This window comes from Schistocerca piceifrons, chromosome 1 (assembly GCF_021461385.2).
Source record: "Schistocerca piceifrons isolate TAMUIC-IGC-003096 chromosome 1, iqSchPice1.1, whole genome shotgun sequence".
In the NCBI taxonomy this organism is placed as follows: Eukaryota; Metazoa; Arthropoda; class Insecta; order Orthoptera; family Acrididae; genus Schistocerca; species Schistocerca piceifrons.
The window spans coordinates 512,457,809-512,483,643 of NC_060138.1; the positions used below are offsets into that span (position 1 = coordinate 512,457,809).

A 25,835-nucleotide genomic window follows, 5' to 3' on the forward strand; every position below is an offset into this window, starting at 1 on the left:
AAGTTTACAGCATAGAGAAAAAAGACGGAGACACATATACTTACTGTGGTAGGACACTGATGTTATGTCTGGTGTGAGGCACTTCAGGTTCTGCTGGAAGGTCGCTCAAGACTTCGGTTGTTAGAGTAAGCAATATTGGTCATGCAGAGTCATTTCATTTCTGAACGACATCTGAAGTCCATGCTGACCTGCATACAGCCTTCGCGCAAATATGCTCAGGAGTCACCTCTTACCAAAGCACCTACCACGCACCACCTTTTAATAACAAACACGTAAGCACCCAACTTCCTTCTGTCAAGATTCTGTTTGTTTCAAGGCAACAACTAAAACTCGAGAAAGTGACCCTGAGATAGCCATTAACAGAACAGGCAAAATGTTGTTTTGGTTGGTTGGTTGGTTGTTTGAGGTTAAAGGGACCAAACAGCAAGGTCATCAGTCCCTTGTTTCAAATAGACTCCATTCTGCTAACGGGACATCTCAGTATAGTCAGAAAAATAAAACGGAAAAAGGGGAAACGTAAAAGGGCAGTTACGTTGTCATTAGTAAAAACAAATGAGGGAAGTTGGCAAGAGAACGAACCCAACACTATGCTGAAGCAGCATAGGCAAGACCACCTGTGACTTAAAAGGTACAACTGCTATATTGCAGAAAGTACGTATGGGAATAGAAAAACTAACCAAGCCTTAAAAAGAAGGGGTAAAAACAGAGTAAAAGGGAAAGAAAAGAGGATTCCTGTCAGGGAGGTGAATCGGGAATCTCTGAACACTGCCTACAGTGGGAGACACCCAAACACTCACCGCCCTGCCCCAACACCAGAATGAGATTAAAAACTTTAAAACTGAGAATAAAAACCACTCTCCCGGAGGAAACCTAGAACCAGAGAGACCATCCGGGAATCGTCAGCCAACATCAAAGGTAAAGTGTGGGGGAGTCTGTACTTAGCACGCAGAGCCAAAAGAAGGGGGCATTCAACCAAAATGTGGGCCACTGACTGGAAGGCTCCACAACCACATAGCGGGGGTGGCTCATCACGCAAAAGGAAACCATGGGACAGCCTGGTATGGCCAATGCGGAGACGACACAGTGTGGTCGAGTCCTTGCGGGAGAGGCTAAAGGAAGAACGCCATGGGCCTGGATTCACCTTAATGGCACGAAGTTTATTAGACAGTGGAGTAGCCTCCCAAGAATTGGCCCTTGACTGTGCAAAGTGGGATTTGATGTGAAGCCGTAAATCCGCTGCAGGAGGGGTTACAGAAAACGGGGGGTAAGTAACTGCTCCCCCAGCCAAACGATCAGCGAGCTCATTACCCGGGATACCCACATGGCCCGGGACCCATAGGAAGTCAATGGAACAAGCAGCACGGTGAAGATCAGCGAGATGGTCATGGATGGCAGAGACCAAGGGATGGCGCGAAAAACACTGGTCAATAGCAAGAAGGCCACTCATCGAGTCCGTACATAACAAAACGCAGTTGTGTTGGGATTGTTTAATAAAGGTAAGGGCCCGGGAAATTGCCATCAATTCCGCAGTAAACACCCCACATGAGGGTGGCAGTAGATGATTTTCCGTTCCAACAAAGGACGTGAAGGCATACCCAACATGATCAGCAGATTTAGAGCCATCAGTGTAAAAAACAACAGCATCCCGAAACTCCCATAAAATTTGGCGGAAAAAGGAACGGAACACCACCGGGGGGATGGAATCTTTCGGACCGCGGCGGAGATCCATCCGAATTCGAGGCCGAGGAACTAACCAAGGAGGAGTGGAGGGGAGGGAGCGAGGAAGACAGGACAAAGAAGGAAGCCGAAAATCACGGTTAAGAGACGCAAGGCGCAGCCCAACCGGTAAACCCGCCCGAGGGCGGGAGTCAGGCGGGCGACGTCCATGGTCTGGGAATAGGATAGAATAGGAAGGATGAGCGGGAGAAGAACGGATAGTAAGGGCATAAGGCACCAGAAGCTGGGACCGCCGAACAGAAAGGGGGGGGATCCCAGCTTCAACCAGGAGACTATCAACAGGGCTAGTAGGGAAGGCACCGGTGGCCAAACGGATACCATGATGGTGGACTGGATCCAGCACGTGCAGCGTGGAAGGAGCAGCTGAACCATAAACTTGACAACCATAGTCCAAACGTGACAGAACTAGAGCACGATAAAGACGGAGGAGGAGGGAACGGTCCGCACCCCAAGAGGAGTGGGCAAGGAAGCGAAGGACATTGAGTTTACGGAAACATCCTACCTTCAGGAGTCTGATATGGGGCAGCCAAGTGAGCTTGTTGTCGAAAAGAAGACCTAGGAAACGAAACTGTGGAACCACAGGCAATCTTTGTGCAGCGAGATAGAGCTCTGGATCAGGGTGGACCGTAGTACGGCGACAGAAGTGGACCACCCGCGATTTTAAAGGAGAGAATTGAAACCCGTGTGAGAGGGTCCATGCAGAGGCACGCCGTATAGCCACCTGGAGCTGCCGTTCTGCAGATGGCATCGAGGAGGAACTAACCCAAATGCAGAAATCATCCACATACAGGGCAGGGGCGACCAAGGGACCGACAGAGGCCACAAGTCCATCGATAGCAATGAGGAAAAGAAGGACGCTCAAGACAGAACCCTGTGGGATGCCCGTCTCCTGGGTCCGTGGAGAACTAAAAGCAGTACCAACTCGAACTCTGAATGACCGATGGATCAGCAACTGGCGGATAAAAATCGGGAGTGGGCCCCGAAGACCCCACTGATGAAGGGTTAGTAAGATGTGATAGCGCCAGGCCGTGTCATAGGCCTTGCGAAGGTCAAAAAACACTGCAACCAAATGGCGGCGCTGGGAAAAAGCCTGCCGAACTGCGGATTCCAAGCGAAGCAAATGATCGATTGGAGATCGTCCCTCTCGAAAGCCACACTGGTAAAGGGACAATAGATCCCGAGATTCGAGGACCCAAGTGAGCCGACGGGCTACCAGCCGTTCAAGTAACTTACAACCAACATTGGTCAAACTAATTGGCCGATAGCTGTCAACAGATAGGGGGTTCTGACCAGGCTTAAGGACAGGAACCACAATGCTATCCCTCCACTGAGAAGGGAAGTCACCCTGGAGCCAGATACGGTTAAACACCCGAAGAAGATGGTGCCGTTGTGGAGCACTGAGATGTTGAAGCAGCTGGTTATGAATGGAATCTGGGCCAGGGGCCGTATCATGAGAAGAAGATAGAGCAGAGAGAAATTCCCATTCAGTGAAAGGTTCGTTGTAAGATTCTGACTCACAAGTGGTGAAACATAAGGTGACAGCTTCAGCCTGCTGTTTTTGATGAAGGAAAGCAGCTGGATAGGAGGCCGACGCTGATGCCACTGCAAAATGGGTCGCAAGATGTTCTGCGAGAACTAATGGGTCCGTACAAATGCCATCTGGGAGGTGAAGGCCTGGGAGGGTGGACTGCCGATGGCAACCTTGGAGAGAGCGAAGTGTAGCCCATACCCGTGACAGAGGGACAGTGGAACCAAGGGAAGAAACGAATCGTTCCCAACATATCCGCTTGCTCTGTTTGATTAAATAACGGGCTTTAGCGCGAAGGCGCTTAAAGGTAGAAAGGCTGGCTACAGATGGGTGCCTCTTAAAGTGTTGCAAAGCTCGACGGCGATCACGGATGGCAATGGCAATGGCCGTACTCCACCACGGGACTTGCCGACGACGAAATTGTCCAGATGAGCGCGGGACAGCAAGGTTAGCAGCGCGAACAATCGCGTCAGACACGTCACGTAGGACGTCATCAATACAACCCGACAAAGAGGGAGAGAACTCGACCTGTGCAGTATATAGAGGCCAATCGGCGCGGTGGAAAGACCAACGAGGTAACCTGTCCATCGGGGAGCGGGAAGGGAGCGTGATAACCAACAGGAAATGGTCACTATCACAAAGGTCGTCGTGTGGCGACCAGTGTAATGAAGGGAGGAGAGAGGGAGAAGAAAGAGAAAGATCAATGGCAGAAAAGGTACCATGACCAGCACTGAAATGAGTAGGGGAGCCATCATTAAGAAGGCACAGGTCGTGGTCTGCAATAAATTGGTCCATAAGAAGACCTCGTCTAGATGGAAAGGCACTGCCCCACAAAGGATGATGAGCTTTAAAATCCCCAAGGAGGAGGAAGGGAGGAGGAAGTTGCTGAAGAAGGGTGGTTAAGGCAGCAGGTGTAAGAGTCCTGTCAGGAGGGAGATAAAGATTGCATACTGTGACTGCAGAGTCTAAGTGGACCCTAACAGCAACCGCTTCCAATGTAGTTTGGAGAGGAATCCACGTGCTAGCAAGGTCTGTACGGACCAACGTACAAACGCCACCAGAAGCCCGCAAGGGTCCGACCCGATTTCGACAGAAAACACGGAACCCACGGAGGGTCGGTGAGTGAGCATCAGTAAAATGAGATTCCTGGAGAACCACACAAGCTGCTGAGTAGGACGAAAGAAGGGATTTCAATTCCGGAAGGTGACGATAGTAGCCATTACAATTCCATTGGAGAACCACAGAACGATGGTTTAAATGAGGGCTGAACACGCTAAATCCAGTCATACCGCCGGGTCCCCACCCGTCACCGACAAGGAGGGGGCGACATCCATAAACGACAGGTCAGAATCCGGTTGTGAAGCCGGGGAAGGGACCTCCGGTGACACCAGAGGCTCTTTGTCCCGGGACTTATGTTTCTTCTTCTTTTCAGGCTGAGATCGAGGAGGGCTGTGTGGCGTAATGGAGCCAGCTGCAGCAAGATCAGGAACAGAAAGAGACCGGGCGACCTGGGGGCCGATAGACCGCGGCTCTCGCGGTCGCCGCGCTGCAGCAGACCTTTGACCTGGAAGGTGCCGGGAAGGGGCATCCCGGGAGAGGCGCCCTTGCCCGGCAGACGCCGAAGGAGTGGGACACTTCTCCGGCTGGGGAGGGGGAGCAGCGCCCAGAGGAGAAGGTGTGGGAGCCGCAGGGGAGGGGGGAAGGAGAGGGGTCCGGGATGGGGGTAAGGAAGGGGGAGGAAGGGATGAAGATGTAACCAAGGCGTAACTAGATGTCATGGACACAGGGTGCAATCGGGCATATTTCTTACGGGCCTCTGTGTAGCTTAAACGATCAAGAGACTTATACTCCTGTATCTTTTTTTCTTTCTTATAGACTGGGCAATCTGCTGAACGTGGAGAATGACTACCATGACAATTTACACATACAGGAGGGGGAACACAGGGACTCCCCTCATGGAGTGGACGTCCACAGTCACCACAGAGAGGGTCCTGGGTACAGCGAGAAGACATGTGGCCAAAACGCAAGCACTTAAAACACCGCATAGGAGGTGGGATGTACGGCTTCACATCACAGCGATAGACCATAATCTTAACTTTCTCAGGAAGGGTATCCCCTTCAAAGGCCAGGATAAAGGCACCAGTATCAATACGATTATCTTTAGGACCCTTCTGAACACGCCGAACAAAGTGAACACCCCGCCGTCCGAGATTGTCCCGAAGTTCCTCATCAGTTTGAAGGATGAGGTCTCTGTGAAAAATCACACCTTGTACCATATTTAGAGACTGGTGAGGGGTAATGGACACGGGAATTGTGCCAAGATGGGTACAGGCACGAATGGCCGCAGATTGGGCAGCCGAAGCAGTTTTTATCAGTAACGAACCCGACCGCATCTTGCTCGGGGAGTCCACTTCGCCGAAATTGTCTTCAATGTGTTCCACAAAGAATAAAGGTTTGACACTGGTGAAAGTATCTCCATCAGTCCTGGTGCAAACTAGATAACGGGGGAAAGGTTTTGCCCCTAGACAACGGGCCTGACCCTCCTCCCAGGGGGTAGCCACGGAAGGGAAGGCCGAAGGGGCAAGAGAAGCAGCACTTGAGGAATCAGTACCACGCAAAGAGACGGCCACAGAAGAGCGGCCAGAGTTTTGGACCCGTATGCGTTTCATCTGCATAGCGTCCGCCCTGATACCACCCACTCCGATCAGGGGCTCTCCTCACGGGCGCCACCCAGCCACAGCAAGGGCCGTCTGGCACGGCGGCCATTGCCGGGAGTTCCGATGCTCCAGGATGACGAGCAACCACTCCAAGGCATGCATGAGGAGGTCACAGCTCAGGTATCAGAAGTGTGATCCCTGTGTGTTCAGGGGGCTCAACCAAAAGGGTACATAGCGACCCCACCACACGGGCTGGCTACCGTGCTGGCTATGCACCCTAGCATCAGACAACGACGTAAAAGAAAAGGTGGAATGTACTAGGAGGGCACACGTCGGAGACACTAGGTAAGGTGCTCTTCCCCAAATGGCTCACACTGCGGAAGAGAAATTTTGGAATGGAGGTCAAACCCCAGAGGGGGACCAAGGAATGCCAAAAGGAGGAGATGATTATGCAACAAAGCCGGAGTGTAAAACCAACAGAACCAGGAGGATAGCGGGGGCCAACATAAGCAAGGACACCAATAGAGGGAGAGGAGAGGGCGAGGGGAAAGGGGTATGGAGAGGAAAGGAGGGGAAGGGAAAGGAAATGCAGCCCGGGAGAGAAAGAAGGCTGCAATGGCTCGGGGCCCCGTGCTCGCCACGCACGTATCCACGAAAGAGTTGTGGACCCCCTGGGGGGAAAATGTTGTTTTCTTCCTTACATTAGAGAGTGATGGAAAGATATTACTTGTTCTGCTTCGCCGGTGGCTGTGGCCGAGCGGTTCTACGTGCTTCAGTCCGTAACCGCCCTGCTGCTACGGTCGCAGGTTCGAATCCTGCCTCGAGCATGCATGTGTGTGATGTCCTTAGGTTAGTTAGATTTAAGTAGTTCTACGTCTAGGGGGCTGATGGCCTCAGATATTAAGTCTCATTGTGCTTAGAGCCATTTGAACCATTTGTTCTGCTTCCAATATTTCCAAGTATGTTATTAAGAAACCCTGCGAAGGCTATCTGACATCATTTTCTGAAAACGTGTTTGTGTTAAGTTATTTTCTGGGTTCCCTCCGCTTCTTATGGATTCTTCGGAGTTCATTATCTTCCTTTTGTATGTTAATACGTACGTTTTGTTGGTTTTATTCCGCTGGATTCTATATGGACGTTCCTAATTTCATGGTCCTGTATGCGTATGTTACATATATGTGGCTATTGGTGTTACCGATTGACATCTACTGGTTTACTTTATAGGCTATTGTTACATATAAAGAAAGAATTTGCCACGCGAGATGTTCATCGGCAGTTGTTCGTCCGCGTGTATCGTGTATGCTAGTTTTAATCCTGTGGATACATACTGACAATAGATGTTACTAACGTTTGCAACCCTGTTTTACGTCCAGTAAATTTCCTGGAATTATAAGAAACGTTGCTAACTTTTTCTTTGTTACTTTGGAGATATTGCATTTAAGGACTTTTACTTACACAAGTTACACATTCGCCATGCTAGTGTGGTGATGGACTACAGGGATGTGACTGTGTATAGAAACAACAATGGAGCATGTGTTTCTAGTTTTTTGTGACTTCAGCACCGATTGTGTTGAACGTTTGTTCATAGTTTTTGATGCAGTGTTTAGCTACTCCAGCTGTTTGGTATTATGTTATTAGTTTGTTTAGTAGTTGTTGTTGTTAGTTTTGTACTCCATAATTGTAGAGGTTCAGATTAGGGATATATCTGATGTCGATTGTTTTGCTGGTGAAAGTCGTTGTACTCTTGGAACCCGTCGCGTACATTACATAATTAGAGAATTTAATTATCGGAGTAAAAGATAAAAATATATTGAAAAAAGAGAGAAGGAAAAAGATTAAGCAATGTAAGTTAGATGCCGAATTTCGTTTTGCATAGATAACGATAGTATATTTTTATTATGTAATTTTATGACGTGATTTATCCACTTTTTAGTACCAAACTATGATTTTTATTGTCTGTACATTCTTGTTTTTCTAACATGCCATGTACGTTTTCATACACAGAGGCAAGAAGATGACGCTTTTTGCTTTGAAACCGGTGGCATGTTGGGTTTCAATACAGCTGTTGGTTTCAGTTATCATTATTCAAGTATTTCTTGTTCAGCTGGATTACCAGATGTATACAAGATGGTCGGAAACGGTCTGAAAACCCAGCAAGGGCCTTGGAGTGTAGAATATGTTGAGAAATAACTGTTAAGAAAGAAATTCGATGCGTTGCGCCGTTTCCGAGTTAATTAGCATTGAATTTAGCCAGTCAGGCCGGTGAGTTTGCAAATTCAACCGGACATCCATAGACGGTGACTCCAAAAATGTTCTTCATTTGGTTTCCTAAAACTGAAAAGGAGGGTGATTCAAAAATTGAACATGGGACGTCAGTAAGCATCGAGCCCGAGCCAAAAGCTGAGCAGTCTCGTGCGCTGTCAGCAACGCTATGAGAACAACTGATACTAATCGTATCTGGCGGGCCGTTTGAATGCGCTCGCGCAACGGCCTGATTGGCTAACTTCAATACTAATTAACTCGGAAACGCCTCAACACATCGAATTTTCGTCTTAACAATTATTTCTCAGCATAGCCTACCCTGAAGTACCCTTACAAGCTTTTCAGACTGTTTCTGACCGCTCTCTACTAATTCTGATATTAAGAATTTCTTTTTTTTACGAGCTGAACGAAGTAACTCATTCTGCTTGAACTATGTTCTTAGCATGAAGCATATTTGAAATGTTCATATATGAGTGAATTCGATAGTCACGAAATTGGGTATTTGTTCTGTCACCGGCTTAGTTATCGGGAGAATTGCAGCTGACCTCCAAGTGCTGAGTTGGTGCATTGCTGAGACACTGGACTCGCATTCGGGAGGATTTCCGTTCAAGTCCCCGTCCGGTCATCCAAATTTAGATTATCTACGATTTCCCTAAATCGTTTAAGACAAATTCCGGAGTGGTTCCTTTGAAACAGCGCGGCCGAAACCTCCAATCTGAGCTTGTGCTCCATCTCTAATGGCCGACGCCGACGGAATGTTAAATTCTAATCTTTCTTTCTTTCCTTTTTTCCTTCCTAGCTTTGTGCTGCCTGTGTAATTACCTCTGTACTGAATGGCCTTTAAAATCAAATCTTTTATCATTTTTTCCTCCCTGTGAGAGAGTACAAAAGAGCTCCTGTGTAGATTGAGAACAAAAAAGATGCAAACCATCTGCAACAATCTTACTCTGCGAAAGACTAATTTTGCTTTGCGATGCGCTGAAGAAACCTGGGAAAAAGTATTTTACCGAACACTTGTCCCTGATCCTATCACGTCACATCGCAGCGGAACGTACATGGAAGAGTAGATAATGGTGATGTTGTGGGGTCGCCGCTAGAGAGGTACGGAGGTAAAAAAAAAAAGGGTGGGTCACTCTGTTCGTCTTGTACGATGACTGTAATCCTCTGATTCCGATAATCTATGTTCATAACAATTTCTAAGAAAATCTTACTACTATAGGCAGTGGAAGGAGTTCCACAACAAAACTGACGGTGAACGTCGACTTACTTTCCGCAGGGAAGGCGTTCCGCGCTGTGCAGCTGTGAGGCCAGTTCTGACACAACTGTTTCCTCCCGAGTCCGCGTTAGGAGATAACAGAGGCAGTCCGGGTGTCCTCAGGCGCAAGTTGTCACGTGACCGGACACCTTAACGCTCAGCGAAAATCTAGGTCAAGTAACAGGGGTCCATCCAAACACCTAGAGTCGCTTAACTCGCCATGTACGTATCAAGCTAACATGTAACTTGTTATCGACCGCTGAAACGTCCCCTTAGAAAAATTTATGAATGACTGTTCTGATGAACCTCTTACGCTATTTGCTGTTCAAGCAGCTGAGCAAAACTGAACGTACTCAGACATTACTCTCTTTACTTATTCTGATCAACAATAAACTGACACACAATATTTTTAGCGCAACGCAATCTGACTTTCAAAAATCCCTACAAAAGAATGGCCCTGACTAACAATAACCTATACCTTTCATGAATCACTTACCTCACAAAAATCTTCGTTACTCAAACTAATGCAATACAGCGTGCGCCAATACTGCCAGCAGAATAAAAGATTCTAACTACTGAAGGCGCTAACTACTGATAGGCATAGTTGGCAAATGAAAGATTTTGATAGAGAACAAACAATGTATTTACATTAATAGTGTTCAAAAGTAATAATATATATATCAGTTCATGACATCCAGTCTTAAAAATTTACTGTCTCTGATGGACACACGTCCAGATCATCCGCTCTCAAAACTCCGCCATCTCTCTCCCCACATCCACCACTGCTGGCGGCTCACCTCCAACTGCGCAACGCTACGCGCTGTTCACATCCAACTGCCCAACATTACAATAGCGAATATTACAACAATGCCAAACAGCCATAGACTGCACACAGCACAGCCAGTGATTTTCATACAGAGCGCTACGTGGCGTTACCAATATAAAAGCCTAAGCAGCCTAGTTACACCACACGTTAATGTTCGCACCGGTTGTATCTACTTCCATGGTGGTAAATCGATATTTAGTAAGAAATCTCAGTACTTATCAGCGCGGCAACCTCAAAACCAAACGATCCGGTGGATTGGTAAACACAGTGAATTCGTATTCCTGGAAGTTGGGTTTCAAATTGCCATCGGACCATTAGAAAAGATTTTCTGCAGTTTTCTTCAATACGTTGTCCATGGCGTGAAAACCTAAACATATTTTCGGTTTTTTGAAGTATATCATAGTCGCCTTCGACGACTATTTATCGTAAGATCTATTATTGTTATGTCGACCGCGTGTCCATTATCAAGTGAAGTACTGCATACACATTGAGGTGTTTTAATTAGTGTTGCTTTTCTAACTTTATTGGAGCGGAAGGTTTTAGGTTATATTCAGATTCGTAAGGGTCCCAATAAAGTAGGATTTGTAGGAATCCCACAGCCCTTTAGCGATGCTATTAAGTTGATTTGTAAGGAGCAGCACAACAAGTCGCGGGATACCTCAAATGGTTCAAATAGATCTAAGCACTATGGGACTTAACATCGGAGGTCATCAGTCCCATAGACTTAGAAGTACTTAAATCTAACTTACCTAAGAACATCACACACATCCAAGCCCTAGACAGGATTCGAACTTGCGACCGTAGCAGCAGCGCGGTTCCGGAGTGAAGCACCTAGAACCGGTCGGCCGGCGTGGGATACCTCCCTATATCGTGTCGGAACTCCTTTTTCTCGGCGTAGTGCAGCAACTCGTCGTGGCGTGGATTCGGTAAGTCATTGGAAGTACCCAGCATAAATACTCAGCCAAGCTGTCTCTATAACAGCACATAAACGCGAAAGTGTTGCCGATGCAGGATTTTTGTGCACAAATCGACCTGTCGGTTACGTCCCATAAATGTTCGTCTTGGGGCCTGCGAAATACTTTAACTCTACTATCAGCTCTTACCTAATGAAATCGGGACTCATCTCACCAGACCACGGTTTTCCAGTCGTCTGGATTCCAACCGATATGGCCACGAGGCCAGTAGAGGCGCTGTAGGCGATGTCGTGTTAACGCCAAATTTCGCCGCACTGTCCTAACGGATACTTTCATCGTACGTTCCAAATTGATTTCTGCGGTTACTTCACGCAGTGTTGCTTGTCTGTTAGCACTGACAACTCTACGCAAGCACATCTGATCTCGATCGTTAAATGAAGGCCGTCGGCCACTGCGTTGTCCGTGCTGAGAGGTAATGCCTTATGTTTGGTATTCTTAGTACGCTCTTGACACTGTGGCTCTCTGAGTATTGAATTTCCTGCCGATTTCCGAAATGGAATGTCCCATGCGTCCAGCGCCTACTACCATTCCTCGTTGAAAAAATTCCCGTCGTACGGCCATAATCGCCGCGCGGGGTAGCCGCGCGGTCTTGGGCGTCTTGTCACGGCTCGCGCGGCTCCCCCCGTCGGAGGTTCGAGTCCTCCCTCGGGCATGGGTGTGTGTGTTGTCCTTAGGATAAATTAGTTTAAGTTAGAGTAAGTAGGGCGTAAGCCTAGGGACCGATGACCTAAGTAGTTTGGTCCCACACTCCTTACCACAAATTTCCAAAAAAATTTCCGGCCTTAATCACGTCGGAAACATTTTCACATGAATCACTTGAGTACAAATGGCAGATTCTCCGGTGCATTGCCCGTTTATACCTTGTTCACGTGATACCACTTCCATCTGTGTATTTACATATCGCTCTCCCATCACCAGTCACCGCAATGCATTGTGAGTCAGCGCGCGGCGAAAGTTTAAAAATTCATAACATATGTATGTGTCTTCATTAAGTCCCTATGTTAAGTATTTAACGTCGTTATCTTCTACGTCAATGACGTGAAACCACCACATATGTACACTATATTAATTGAAATTGAAGCTTTTGCAGCGTATACAGCACACATATGTCGTGGTTTCACCTCATTTACGTAAAATATGAAACAACTTTAAATACTCAACATATAGACGTAATGGGAACATGTATACATATCATGGAATTTTTAAAATTGTGACGTGTGGTGGATCACAATTTTCTCGTTCCTCCATTTGATAATGACCAGTGCGAAGCGGCTACGTGAACCTAATCAACTCTTGTCGATTAATATGAAATGAAGAGTAAAACACTGCGTACTATATTTTACGGACGAACCCGGCAAAGCTTTGCAGTTGCGAAATATGTTTTGGGACTGGACATATGTCCGAATCAGGGGCACCCCTGTGAATTGAGTCAAAACGCAAATTTCGGTTTCTCGTTGCGACTTTGCTCACATTAAAGGAATGGAATTCGAAATTAAAATAAGTATGTAGAATATGAATGGAAGATATCCTTTTTTTCCTTTTTCGTTTTTAATCTTTTTAAGTGTTTCTCTTTACACACAGTACAATTACAAAACTACACAATTTATAAAAAATTTAGTATTTTGGATGCTGTGTGGTAAGAGTATGAAAGGTTTTCTGCTCTGCCAGTTCGTCAAAAGGCATAATACAACTGAAACACGAGAAAAATTTATCTAACTGTTTAAATGCCGTGCTATGGTAGTTAAAAGCAACCGCGAAGAAGAAAACAAAGCATCACATTTTATATATTGTATGTACGATTGTTGTCTGAAAATTATGCGGGTTATCGCAGGAGGAATGCCATTATTGTCGAATATGACAGGGACGATCATTTGAAGCAATAAAGTATAGTAAACATTGGCTCTAAAATCCATACTTTAAGAGCTGTGAGGACTTGTGATATTTGCTGCGTTAGAACTCATCTTTTCTACTATGTGAGTGCTCATCACCCTCAAGATATGCATTTAGTAGGGAAAGGCACGAGAGAGGCAATTCTGACGATGGGGTTAATGGTGGAAGCAAGACACGTTCATAGGATTTGTCAACCCCGAAAAAGAGTTCGACAATGTAAAATTGTGCAAGATGTTCGAAATTCTGAGAAAAGCGGGGGTAAGCCATAGGGAGAGACGGGTAATATACAATATGTACAAGAGCCAAGAGGGAATAATAAGAGTGGACGACCAAGAACGAAGCGCTCGAATTAAAAAGGATGAAAGACAGGGATACAGTCTTTCGTCCCTACTGTTCAATCTGTACATCGCAAAAAAAGGTTTAGGAGTGGTATTAAAATTCAAGGTGAAAGGATATCAATGATACGATTCGCTGGTGACATTGCTATCCTGAGTGAAAGTGAAGAAGGAGTATATGATCTGCTGAATGGAATGAACAATCTAATGAGTACAGAATATGGACTGAATGTAAATCAAAGAAGAAAATGATGAGAAGTAGCAGAAATGAGAACAGCGAGAAACGTAACATGAAGATTGATGGTCACGAAGCAGATGAAGTTAAGGAATTCTGCTACCTAGGCGGTAAAATAATCAATGACGGACGGCGCAAGGAGAACATCAAAAGCAAACTACCAATGGTAGAAAGGGCATTCCTGACCAAGAGATGTCTACTAATATCAAATATCAGCCTTAATTTGAGGAAAAAATTTCTGAGAATGTACGTCTCGTGTACAGCATTGTACGGTAGTGAAACATGGTCTTTGGGAAAAGCGGAACAGAAGAGAATCGGAGTATATGAGCTGTGGTGCCACAGACGAATGTTGAAAATTAGGTGGACTGGTAAGATGAGGAATGAGGAGGATCTGCGCGAAATCGGAGAGGAAACGAATATGTAGAAAACACTGATACGGAGAAGGGACAGGATGATAGGACACCTGCTAAGACATGAGGGAATGACTTCCATGGTACTAGAGCGAGCTGTAGAGGACGAAAACTGTAGAGGAATAATTGAGGACTTGGTTGAAAGTGCTTCTCTGAGATGAAGAGGCTGCCACCAACAATGCCTGCCCAAACGTTCACAGAAAATCTGTGTTGATGACGTGATTGCACAATTGCGTGCGGATTCTCGTCAGCCCACACACGTTGATTGTGTAAATTTACAATTTGATCAAGTTGGAATGAAGCCTCATCCGTAAAGAGAACATCTGCACTGAAATGAAGATTGACACATTGTTGGATGAACCATTCGCAGAAGTGTACACGTGCAGGCTAATCAGCTGCTGATAGTGCCTGCACACGCTGTACATGGTACGGAAACAACTGGTTCTCCCGTAGCACTCTCCATACAGTGACGTGGTCAACGTTACCTTGTACATCAGCAACTTCTCTGACGCTGACATTAGGTTTATCGCCAACTGCACGAAGAATTGCCTCGTCCATTGCAGGTGTCCTCGTCGTTAAGACGCCGATCAATTGCTTCGAACGTCTTCCTGTCGGGATACCTTCGTTCTGGAAATCTGTCTCGATACAAACGTACCGCGCCACGGCTATTGCCCCGTGCTAACCCATACATCAAATGGGCATCTGCCAACTCCGTATTTGTAAACATTGCACTGACTGCAAAACCACGTTCGTGATGAACACTAACCTGTTGATGCTACGTACTGACGTGCTTGATGCAATGAGTCGCATGTCAACACAAGCACCGAAGTCAATTGGGCCAACTGGCGTGAATCGAGGGAGTACAGTACATACTGACGAAACTAAAATGAGCTTTAACATGGAAATTAAGCGTTTCCGGACACATGTCCACATAACATCTTTTCTTTATTTTGTAACACGCTGTATAGTTAAGAAATAGCGCAAAACCGATATATGTGCTTTTTCATTATATAAAGAAAAAGGAGAATCTCTGACTAAAAGTAGCTCCAGAGATGATGTGGATTTGCTTCATTAACACGCAGTACTTTTTTGAAGCAAGAAAATCGGAAAATCTATTTTTCTCACTTATTGGTATTATACGCCGCGCGGCTCGGCTGCGCAAGTAGGGTGACGAACCGCATCGCATCACTTCGCGTTGTATCGGTCGCCCATTGCCGCGTTCGCACAAGGTCGCTTTGTAGGACGATGTGTCACGGCCTTACGCACAGGCGATTTAACCGCGTGACACGCTGCACAACTACCGCCGCTTCCAGCGACTGATGCGGAGATTCAGCCGTGTTTGACCCTTTTTTCACACTAGCCAGCCTACAAAAAATAGCAGTGCAGGTACAGACGGAGGGGGTAAACAGTTACATCCTCGACTCGCCAAGTAGTGTTGCGTTTCTTATTTGTTTCGCTTGCAGAAGTCGAAACACGAGTGTTTCATGTGTTGCTTTAAAGATTTTTGTCACTTTCTTGATACAAAAATTATCAGTTGAAAAAAAAAATGCAAAATTTGATGTAGGAATTCGTGGAATATTCCCACTTCAGCCCCTATAGTTTTATGTAGTTTCCATAGGTGGCGGTGCTATACGTAGCCTTCAAAATGGCGTCTGTGTAACAAAGGTGCATTCGAAGCAGAGAGCTATCATTGAGTTTCTTTTAGCGGTAAGTCAAAGTATTGCAGATATTCGTAGACGCTTTCAGAATGATCACAGAGACCTGACAGTGAATAGAAGCATTGTGAGTCAGTCTTTGGGCGAGGTATCTGCCATAATCGCACAATGTGACATAAACCTGTCAGATTTCCCATGTGCCGGCTGGCCACACACAACTGAAGAAAATGGAAGAAACGACTTCAGCGCCTACATCGTCACTAAAAACCGAACTTGTCCCTCTCCATGACAATGCAAGATCTCACAAAAGTCTGCACACCTGAGAGGAGGTCACAAAGATTCATTGGATTGTTCTTCATCCACAGCCGCGCGGGATTAACCGAGCGGTCTAGGGCGCTTCAGTCATGGACTGTGCGGCTGGTCCCGGCGGAGGTTCGAGTCCTCCCTCGGGCATGGGTGTGTGTGTTTCTCCTTAGGTTAATTTAGGTTAAGTAGTGTGTAAGCTTAGGGGCTGATGACCTTAGCAGTTAAGTCCCATAAGATTTCACACACATTTGAACATTTTTTCTTCATCCACACTACAGCCGGAATCTCAAACCTTCCGCCTTCCATCTGTTTCGCCCAACGAAGGATACACTGCACGAGGACCAGTGCTTGGATGATCTGGAAGTTACTGATGCAGCAACACCTTGGTTCTGAGTCGACCAGTAGAGTGGTACCATGTCGGCATACACGACCTCCCAGGAAGGTATCGTAAAGCCATCGCACTCAACAGAGATTATGTTGGAAAGTAGGGTTTTGTAACCAAAAGAGCGGAGAACAATATGGTGCATTGGAATCCTGAATTGAAAAACCTTCTTTCAGAAATAAATGCGTTGCATTACTTATTGAACAACCCCCGTAATACGTCGCCCCGCAATTTGGGTTTCATGAAATAAAGATTTCAGTAATAAGATCGAAAAACTGAAAGCCGGGAGGAAATGTTTAAAAAAAAAAATTCCGGGCTTCGAAAACGCAATACTTTCGTTGACACCTGTATTTTCTTTTCTATAACAAAACGAAAAGCAGCTCTTCCTCGTCAGAATACATTCTTAGCTGGCTTGCAAAAGCACTCAGACAGCTCTCTTTTGCTTAACACAGCGATCGGCAAGCTGCGCCCGTGACTGTTCGTGAATAATGGTCTTATTATTTGGAATTATTTTAATTTAGCGCTACAACTGCAATCAGAGTAACTATGAAGACCGAACGAAACGGCGACCAGGAGGACAACTGCCGTCTGCGCGCCACAGTCTGGTGAAGTTGGCACCCGACTTCCGAGAAACATATATTTTTTCATAGTTCTTCATAGATATCCTATAGTTCTAAAGTGCTCTATACAAAACCAAGTTTCGCAGAATTTCGTGAAAAAAGAATATTAGGGCTTTTCGACAACATCTTAATCTTGTAAAAGTAATTAATTGGCAAATTAGCGAGAAAAATATGATCACAGTTCTGAATAGCTTGCCAAGAGCTCTACAGAAAACTCAATGACTATTTTTTGCAAATAGTAGTTCATGAGGTTATTGCAATAATGAGGAACCCGTTTTCACTGTTGGTGAAGTTGATACCCGACTTTCGAGAGACCTACATTTTTACCATGGTTCTCGATGCATATGCTGCAGATGTGGAGTCCTCTGTGGAAAATTTGAATAGTTTTGTAGAACTTCGCTAAAAAAATTAAGATCATGCTTTTGAATGACTGAATTGCTGTGAAGTTGGAACCTGACTTTCGAGATGCATGCAATTTTTTCGTATTTCTTTATAGAAATGCTATAATTCTAGAGTTCAATGTAGAAAATTCGAAGAGTTCTGTACAGTTTCGCAAAAAAATTATGACCACAGTTCAGAACAGCTGTAAGGTTGGCAACTGACTTTTGAGAAATAAATATTTTTTTCGTTCTATACAACGTACTAATATTTCTGATGTTGCTGCATCTACTCTGCGTCGTGGGCTTAATAACTTTCACTGATGGTTTAAAAAAAGGAAGTTATTCGACTACAATAGAGTGTTTAACACTGCTTGGACAAATTTATAATTTTTTATTGATTGTCAAGGTTAACCCCTACGCTTAATACGTAAAAGCTATCGCTGCCTCTTGTCACGGCCCGCGCGGCTCCCCCGTCGGAGGTACGAGTCCTCCCTCGGGCATGGATGTGTGTGTGTTGTCCTTAGCATAAGTTAAAGTTAGATTAAGTAGTGTGTAAGCTTAGGGACCGATGATCTCAGCAGTTTGGTCCCAAAACACCTAACCACAAATGTCCAATGTCCTATCGCTGTTCAAGAAGAATATAATCTCAAACCCTACTACAACAGCGAGCATTAACGAAATTCCAGTGTCTTGTGGGTGATTTACGGAAAAATAATGTTAACGCACTCAAATCGTTAGCAAAGAACTAACAAAACGGTTTTAAGTTCAAATAAACGAGTCGAGTGTACAAGCGGATTTAAGAGTTTAGGAGCTGACCATTTAGTAAACAGCGAACGTAGTAAAACAATTTGCTTTATTTACGGCTGAGGAGGTGTGTCCACATGAGAAAAAAAATGAATATATTTGTCTATCTACGAGAACACTCAGCCCGTCCACTGATGATTTAGCCAACGATAAACTTCCGTACGCTCTGCGAAGTCATCAAAACATTTGCTACGCTATGATCACAACCATGGATGGTGACGATTGCAGCCCCTCTGCAACACAAACTTCCCAAAAACCAGCCGCCAAATGTCACAATGGATACTGATGCACTGCATGCACCCATCAGTGAAGTGATTAGCAACGCAATCATCGCGTCCCACAACGCAGGCACATACCAACATGTTCCACCTGTCGGTACGCCTACAACAAGAGACCTGCAACCGTCGCAGAAACGTGAGCGAGACCGCATGAAGGGGGGAAGGACACGACTACCAACGAGACAAAGTGGAGAACGTATCGTGTGCCAATGCATCCTAAGAATGAACCATCACCCACCAATGTGTAAGCTGCACAGCTGACTTCTACTCAGCTATCGACAAGGACTGGTTGGTTGAATTTGTGGGAGGGGAACAAACAGCGAGGCCATCTGTCCCATCGGATTAGGGAGGATGGAGAAGGAAGTCGGCCGAGTTCTTTCAAAGGAACGAGCCCGGCATTTGCCTGAAGCGATTTAGGGAAATCACGGGAAAACTGAATGTGGATGGCCAGACGCTGGTCTGAACTGTCGTCGTCCCGAATGCGAGTCCAGTGTGCTAACGATTCCACCACCTCGCTCCGTACCGACAAAGAGCCTTTTATCTTGTTGGTTGAAAGTATACTCAGAAACATAGGCAGGCTCCACCCCATGGCGCTAGGCAAACTAATTAGAAGAGACTGTGGGTCATATTCCGGCACATAATCAATATCGCGGCGGCAAGGAACAAGTCAGGCTTAACTGCAAATGTCTTGGTTCAACACTCTTTCTCAGACGAAGCAAATTTGGATTTCGAAGTCCTTCAGGGATCATCAATAATATTGAAACCTCCCTTACGGAGGACGAATTGCTTAACGTAAATTAAGAGTTGTTGCGGTGTTACTGCCATCAGGTGATTTAGTAAAATTACGGACCTGAACGGGGAAATGGAAAAACGGGGAAATGGAAACAAAGCCGTCACCAATTTGTGTTGTGTTGTTTAGATGACAGCGGCTCCCACAGTTCATGGAGTATGTAACCTCCGTCTTACAGTGCCATAATTGTTTCTGATTTTGACATGGCAACAAGCAGTGCAGAAGTAACACAAGAAGTGAGTACTCTGCTGGTCCGCGCAGAAGTGACACCTGTGGGAGGACCAATCAGCCAACATGCATTTGGACCACTGGTCACACTGTCCTATCTCGAATCAGCCCTATGTATCTTAAACATAAGGAAATTAACAAAATTATGTCTTCTAACATTACCATCAGAGAAGCAGTATCTGTGCTTGAAAAGGGGGTTGTGCGAATGCAGTTACTTCTCCCCAAAACATTTAGAGACAGAGTACAAAATTCCCGCTCCTCCTGATAGAACAACAGCTCAATACAAATATCAGCACTGCCACTTACGTTTCGCAACAACCAGCCTATATCATGACAACAATGCCTCAGACATCAAGGACTGTGGCTCCAGTGGATTCACCGCCTATACCACCACCCCCATCTCGTACAGCATGCCCACTTACACAACCAGCAATGCATAAATCCTAGAGAATACATAGACGATCACACCGCAGGGCCGTCCCACGAGACCAATTGCATCAACCAAAATTCTGCTTTCCTCTTGCCCGTCAGGTCCCACCCACTACCTACAACAATTTCATAGAGTGAAGCGACGGAGTGATGTTGGGAACTGGCTCATTAGCAATATTTGAAGTATAATTATGGCTATGATGAATGATTTATCGTGCTATCTGGATATTTATGAGGCCACTCCAGTGCCGGATCCGGATGTCAATCCAAAATATGTCGGCTTACTCCTTACCCACCAAAATGACCTGTAAAATCATCCAGTGAAACTCAAGATTCCTCAAAGAAAATAAAAACTTTTTCTGCTCGAAACCAATGTACTTTTGTGCCATTACAGGAACATGGTTAACTTCTGGGCTATTCTAACATTAGAGAAGATAGAGATGGTGAAAGGGTTCTGTAGCCACCTTTCATTAGTCTGGTAGCCCATTTTCACTAGCATTTCTCTTTCTTTTCCTTGTTTCTCTTTCTCATAATTCTCATAGTGGTGCGATTGAATGAAAGAGGTTGTGTGTCACGTTGCTAGATGGTGGCGTAGTCTGCTGCAGAAAGTCTGCGATAGTCATACAGATTCAGCAGCAGTTGTACAGAATAGCCAACTCTCGTAGTGGTCAAGTAGGCAAAGAGGTTTGCGCTACTTGTGAGAAATCCACCTGCGTTAGGTTGGTGGCGGAAATGGAATCTTTGGGTTTTCCGGCCACGCGGAGCGTGGAAGAGGCTGGAGAAGAAAAAGGGAGGCAGTCTGTCGCCGATAAGGGAAGCGTCCACAGCTGTGCTCCAGTCGAAGAAGGGTGAGTTAGACCGACCGCGTGGGGCGTTGTTACTTGGCGAGAGGACACCTGTTAGCTTTTGGTCTCGCTTTTCAACTCTGAAAGATTGCTTTGCCTTGTCGCAGCAAGGAATGCAAAACTTTGGTGGATTTTTCTTTTAGTAAATTTCTATAGCAGACTTGGATCCGCCGGAAGAGCGCCACACAAAGGTGTCGATAAGAAGTGAGCACTCGCTCCTGTATGAATGTCTGTTTGCCTTCGGCTGTGCCTGTATAAGCTTTCATTTTTCTAAATATTAATAGCTTTGCCTTCTCGTAAATTTTCCTTGCTTTATGTATCTTTCGTACGTGGGGAGCCAACCACGTGGTTGACCATTAGAGTTTGTTGGGCTGTTCATGATTACGTACTGTGATATTGTTGCAACTTGGCCACGATACCTAGAAATTGCGTCTCCGCAAACCACGTGGGCACGCGGGTGTGCCGGCCGGGGTGGCCGAGCGGTTCTAGGCGCTACAGTCTGGAACCGCGCGACCGCTACGGTCGCAGGTTCGAATCCTGCCTCGGGCATGGATGTGTGTGATGTCCTTAGGTTAGTTAGGTTTAAGTAGTTCTAAGTTCTAGGGGACTTATGACCTAAGATGTTGAGTCCCATAGTGCTCAGAGCCATTTTAGCCAGGTTAGTTACAATGGCTACGGCGGTGCAGCATTATTGTCAAACAAAGTACACACTTTAAGATTGGCACTCAGCACAATACACTACAAGGTCCTACATCTGAATTTGGTCTCAGCACACAAAGCGCCTAACGACAGTCTTTCCAAACAACAGTTAACAACAACCACTGACTCTGTAGAGAAACCCCTTCTGCTATTAGGTGACTTTAATGGCCAGCATTCAATGCGAGTGTGCAGAAATACCAAAGCAATGGGAAAATTGCTAATAGATTTACAAGATTTGAAAAACCTTATAGCATTAAATGATGGCTCGCCAACACGAATAGTCCGATGAAACAAAGTTCCGATGGAAGTAGACTTGAGATTAGCACTGTCTACCAGAACAACGTGGGATGTAATACGGATACTTTGAAGTCAGATCACTTGCCGATTCAAATGACAATAAACGCAAAACCTGCGGAGACTGTCAAACGCGGAATCAGCCGGAAGCGGAACACAAATAAAGCCAGTTGGAATCTATAAGAATCACTGTTGGAAGGAAAACTGGGATTCGATCATCCAAACTGAGGATCCCGAAAGAGACTATTTGACCATGGTATCGCTGGAAGAACTCAAGGTAGCGCTTTCACAAGGGAAGGGAATTGCACGTGGCTAAATGGCTCTGAGCACTATCGGACTTAACATCTGAGGTCATCAGTCCCCTAGACTTAGAACTACTTAAACCTAACTAACCTAAGGACATCACACACATCCATCCCCGAGGCAGGATATGAACCTGCGACCGTAGCAGCAGCGCGGATCCGAACTGAAGCGCCTAGAACCGCTCGGTCACAACGGCCGGCTCTGCACATGGCTCGGACTGTATTGATTACACAACGCTACGACACCTCCTACACAAAGGAAAACTGATACTACTCAAAATTTCGAAGCATATGGACACCAAAGACCAAAATTGACTCGCTGAAAATCTGTCGTGTTGTCCCCATCCACAAATTAAGAAAAATATGTGATAAACACGAGGCGCCCTATCATCTTACTACCATGTTCGGCAAAGGTAGTGGAAAGGTGTTATTAAGCGGCGCATAGAATGGCGATGCGAACCGGAAAAACAACTTGGTTTCTGCAAAGGAAAAGAAGCAGCGGAAATCCTCCTGTGGTTAGTTACTGACATCCGGTGAAATTTGTCTCGCGAAAATTATGATATTCGTGTCCATAGACTTGGCTAAGCATGCGACAGTGTCGTTTTGTGAGTGTTTGGGAAAAAATAGGAGAATCAGATTCCAAAATCTCTCTCCTCCGTAACATTGTAATCTACCTGAGCAATAGCAAGACAATAATTTTGTAGCATTAAACTACACTGGGAACTAGAGAAATTGGCAGAGGTCTCCTGTAGGGATCAGTCTTGGCGTCCTTATGATTCAGTCTCTACACAGAAGACCTCGTGCCATCCAGATATTACAATACCCAGGCGACGTATGCATCTATTCCGAAGACAGTGCTTTGCATCTGAAAATGTACACTGCTCTCATACGTCTGCACAAATGGTGTACAGAAAGTGGCCTTGAAATATATGCTAGCATGTCCAATATCATTATCTCTAATCGCCACAGAATTTCACTTTACCAAACAATGCAAATGGGACAATATAATTTTCTGGTAGCGGAATCAGCACAATATCTTGGGATGATTAACGATGATAAACTGAAATTGGTTCATCATAACCGACGTATCATTACTAGATATGAAAAAGCATACAATCTCATCAGAGCTACAACTGGAATATGATGGGGTTCTGATGGGCGGAAGGTGTTGACTTTATATCGGTCCCTGCTAAGGACACACATTGATTATGGGCATAGGTGCTACAGATTATCGTCAGACAGCACACTCCAAAGATCTGACACTATACAGTACAAAGCCTTACGTATAGTTACTGTGGCGTTCATGTCAACCTCAATCAACACATTAACGGCTGAAGCGAATGAACCACCGTTAAAGCTGCGACAAGCATTCCTCGGCAAAAAATTCCTCCTGCGGCTCTTTCTCGTCGAATATGGGGCCCTGGACTAAAATTTCTGGGAATTGTCATCCTACTGTGTGACGATATTGGATAAAAAAGCAATTCCCGCCTGTAGTGTCTGAATAATATGTGAAGACGTAAGCATTAAGGCACAAGGTGTGGAAAAGTCCAAGCTTAGTAACAGGTTACACGAAACGTCGAGCCTGTAGACTGATGCCAGGACCAGTTTAACGTTTCAGAACCAGGACCCAGATAACACGGCAGCAATGGAGTTCTTGTCTCACTAACACGATGCGTGGGTCCAAGTATAGTGACGCCCCTGTTAGTGCCCGTTGGGTATGCTGAAGCAAACAATATGGCCAATACAAACTAGAGACAAACACAATTAAGACAGCCGAGCTGATTGCCGTTTTGGAAGCTCTTCTATTCGCACAGATGACCACTATGTCCACAATAGTTTCTGATAATTTGTCAGCCGTGCAAGTGACTATACACCATCATAATAGTTGTAATAACTCCACAGTTGCAGCAATTGTCGACGTTTGTTTCGGCTGCAGCGGAACTATTGCAACATAATGATGGCATGGATGAAATGAACAAGTAAATATCCTAGCAAAGGAAGCACCTCAGCATGGAGCTATTAAATGTGATAAACTCCCTCTCACGCATAAGCTATGCATGCTCTGAATATGTTTGTTATCAGATTGGCAAGATGATTGGTCGCGGATATCTAAAATCAGTTCCGAGAGTACCACTGTATAATAAGACACAAACACCTAGGAGCTTCACAACCGTTACAGCACAGCTGACATTTAATTATTGGACGTTCAACAAACACTTCTATCGGCTCCGCCTCAGAACCATCCCTCTATGTGTCTGCGGGAAGGAAGAAAATCCAACGTCTGCGGAACGAAAATCATATAAGCGTCCTTGCAAGTAATCTTCGGGTCATTGGTCATCATTTCCCAAGCAGTCTCCAAACCTTGTTAGCACCCAGCGACATAGAGATATATAAACTACGGCACAACTTCAACAGTAGCAACCTCAAGATATAACTGCCTGCTCTGCTGCACTATAACTCTTAATAATTACAATGCCAAGGGACAACCAACGCTCAATTAATTGACTCTGTGCGGACGTGCTACTCAGCGTAATATGGAACGATCAGTCTCTAAATGTAGGTCACTATGTATCTCCTATATGTATGTGTCTGAATGCTGGTGTACCTATACGTGTGGCTGTAATAGCCAAATTTGATTCTCTTGTTCTGTCTAGATGATATTTCCTGCACAAGTATTCAATTCTCCATGGGAAGCTTTTGAAACAATTCTTACTGACCATGTAGAAGAACGTTTTATTGTTAATTTAGGTACATCGTCATTAACATGGATTGTATTGGGAATATCTCAAATGTTAACCAACGTCGATTTATCATTTCTTATTGTGTTATCAGTAGGATTTTTATAGCATACTACCTCCGTGTATCCTGTGTTACTTTTGCGTCTTGTTTACTCGTTCCAGCGTACTGTGGTAGTAAGACTTGTTCGATGTCTTAATCAGTGCTTAGTTAAGCCTATGTAACTTCGTACCAGGGCACGACTTAAAACTAACGTCTCCTCTGAGGTGTCACAACGAACTATGGTATACCTTTCCGAGTGTGAGATGGGAGATGGCTGCATGGTACGTTCCGGAAATCAATAAATAAAAAAAAAAAAGGATTTGGGCAACTATTTACGGGGGGAACGTAAGGAGAGGGTGCTATTTTTTGAATAGTTTGAAAGGAATGACTACAGTTGACGATTTATTTCGCCACATAGAAAGAAGCGTTAGTAGCAATGCAGTTGCCATTGGGTAAAGTTGGTAAGCGATACAACGAATGGAGGCGGAGTTACGAGCGGTCAAGAAAAAGGTCTGGTGGGTTGAATTAAAACTAAACTGTCAGATCGGTTGCGATATCCCATCATTTTTCCATTTTATTGTTCACCGTTATGCTGCAAAGTTCTTGCATGGAAAGAAGTAACGAACATCGCGATAACCACTGTAAACCTCATGAGAAAAAAATGGGTTAATACATCGCCAGTTTCAACAGTTCCTGTCAGATATGGAGGCAGATCACAGAAACGGCCAGTATTACTCTGAAGTGAGAAAGTTAAGGAGAGGTGCAGCACTGAAAATATTTTTTGATCTCAGAAGAGAAATCAACACATTTATAGTAGAAAAAGGCAAATGTCTTCCAGGACTTACAGATCCTCAATGGATAATAGAGCTTGGATTTTTGATAGATTTCACTAATGAATGAAATATGCTGAAGGAGTAAAAAACAAATTAATAGGTA

At 45.2% G+C, this 25,835-nt stretch overlaps 2 protein-coding genes across 2 annotated transcripts in view; one reads left to right on the forward strand and one right to left on the reverse strand.

The window, feature by feature from the left end:
• LOC124789099 (myrosinase 1-like) overlaps positions 1-9,518 on the reverse strand; it is a 190,114-nt gene extending 180,596 nt beyond the window's left edge. The window contains exon 1 of the mRNA XM_047256391.1: positions 9,452-9,518. The gene's annotated coding sequence lies outside the window, so the exon portion shown is untranslated. The remainder of the gene's footprint in view (positions 1-9,451) is intronic.
• Positions 1-25,835, forward strand: part of LOC124742884 (mediator of RNA polymerase II transcription subunit 15-like) — a 77,359-nt gene that overhangs the window by 23,747 nt on the left and 27,777 nt on the right. The gene's annotated exons all lie outside the window — the stretch shown is intronic.